At 36.9% G+C, this 2,217-nt stretch overlaps 1 non-coding gene across 1 annotated transcript; it reads left to right on the top strand.

Annotated features, from left to right (window-relative positions):
• Nucleotides 1–830: 830 nt before the first annotated feature.
• LOC127747016 (small nucleolar RNA R71) lies at nt 831–938 on the top strand. Its single transcript, XR_008008821.1, has one exon. It is a non-coding gene; the product is annotated as a small nucleolar RNA R71 (small nucleolar RNA).
• The last annotated feature ends 1,279 nt before the right edge of the window (nt 939–2,217 follow it).

Raw genomic sequence — 2,217 nt, 5'->3', positions numbered from 1 at the left:
TCCTCCTCTCCAAATTCGGCCCTGTTGATGGCCTTGCACTCTCCTTTTGGATTTTCTTCTGTATTGCTTGGGAGAGTACTAGGAGGGAGTTCAGTAATTTTCTTGCTCAGCTGACCCACTTGTCCTTCCAAGTTTCTAATGGAAGACCTAGTTTCAGTCATGAAACTCTGAGTGGTTTTGATTAGGTCAGAGACCATGGTTGCTAAGTCAGAGTTATTCTGCTTAGAACTCTCTGTCTGTTGCTGAGAAGATGATGGAAAAGGCTTGCTATTGCTAAACCTGTTTCTCCCACCATTAGTGTTATTGAAACCTTGTTGAGGTCTCTGTTGATCCTTCCATGAAAGATTTGGATGATTCCATTATTGAGGTCTCTGTTGATCCTTCTATGAGAAATTTGGATGATTTCTCCATAAAGGATTATAGGTGTTTCCATAGGGTTCTCCCATGTAATTCACCTCTTCCATTGAAGGGTTCTCAGGATCATAAGCTTCTTCCTCAGATGAAGCTTCCTTAGTACTTCTTGGTGCATTTTGCATTCCAGACAGACTTTGAGAAATCATATTGACTTGTTGAGTCAATATTTTATTCTGAGCCAGTATGGCATTCAGAGTGTCAATCTCAAGAACTCCTTTCTTCTGATTTTGCCCATTGTTCACAGGATTCCTTTCAGAAGTGTACATTAATTGGTTATTTGCAACCATTTCAATTAGTTCTTGAGCTTCTGTAGGCGTCTTCTTCAGATGAAGAGATCCTCCAGCAAAGCTATCCAAAGACATCTTGGATAGTTCAGGGAGACCATCATAGAAAATACCTATGATGCTCCATTCAGAAAGCATATCAGAGGGACACTTTCTGATTAATTGTTTGTATCTTTCCCAAGCTTCATAGAGGGATTCTCCTTCCTTCTGTCTAAAAGTTTGGACTTCCACTCTAAGCTTACTCAATTTTTGAGGCGGAAAGAACTTTGCCAAGAAGGCATTGACTAGCTTTTCCCAAGAGTTGAGGCTTAAGCTCAAAGTTGTTTGCTCCAATGGCAGGGATAGAGATGCTTCTCCCATAGAAGTCGGGAGTAGGTGCAGTAAAGTCACCCAGCACCTTCCTTGCATTGTTGGCATTGTTGTTGTTTTCGGCTGCCATGGGTTCTTCTTCTTTGAAGATTTCTGTTAGGTCCTCTACAGAGAGTTGTGCCTTGGCTTCTCTTAGTTTTCGCTTTAAGGTCCTTTCAGGTTCAGGGTCAGCCTTAACAAGAATGCTTTTGTCTCTGCTTCTGCTCATATGAAAGAGAAGAAAACAAGAAAATGTGGAATCCTCTATGTCACAGTATAGAGATTCCTTGAGGTGTCAGAGGAAAAGAAAAATAGAAGGCAGAAGTAAAAGAATTCAAACTTATCAAAGAAGATGGAGTTCGAATTGTCCATTAAGGAATAGTGTTAGTCCAAAAATAGAAGGATATGAGAAGAAGGCAAGTAATTTTCGAAAATTAAGTAAAAGATTTTGAAAACATTTTGAAAAACTTTAATTGATTTTCGAAAACCATGATTGAGGAAGAAGTGAAGTGATTTTTGGAAAAGAATTTGAAATTAGAAATCAAAAAGATTTGATTGAAAGCTATTTTGAAAAAGATGTGGTTAAGAAGATATGCTTAGTTTTAAAAAGATGTGATTGAGAACATATGATTTGAAAAATATTTTAAAAAAAAGATTTTGAAAATTAATGACTTGGCTAACAAGAAAAGATATGATTCAAACATTAAACCTTTCTCAACAGAAAAGGCAACATACTTGAAATGTTGAACCAAATCATTAATTGATAGCAAGTATCTTTGAAAAAAAGAAAGAAATTGATTTTGAAAAAGAATTGATTGAAAAGATATGATTTGGAAAAGATTTGATTTTGAAAAATTTTGAAAACCTGAAAAAATTTGCATTGAAAACAAAATCTTCCCTCTTGTGCCATCCTGGCGTTAAACACCCAGAATGGTGCACATTCTGGCGTTTAACGCCCAAATCACTACCCTTTTGGGCGTTAAACGCCCAACCAGGCACCCTGGCTGGCGTTTAAACACCAATTTTCCTTCTTCACTGGGCATTTTGAACGCCCAGCTTTTCTGTGTAATTCCTCTGCTGTATGTTCTGAATCTTTAATTTCTCTGTAGTATTGACTTGAGAAGACACAAATAAAAAAATATTTTTGGATTTTTAATAATAAGGAAAAATC

The sequence above is a fragment of the Arachis duranensis genome, chromosome 4 (assembly GCF_000817695.3).
Source record: "Arachis duranensis cultivar V14167 chromosome 4, aradu.V14167.gnm2.J7QH, whole genome shotgun sequence".
NCBI lineage: Eukaryota > Viridiplantae > Streptophyta > Magnoliopsida > Fabales > Fabaceae > Arachis > Arachis duranensis.
This window is presented reverse-complemented; position numbering and strand designations above follow the sequence as displayed.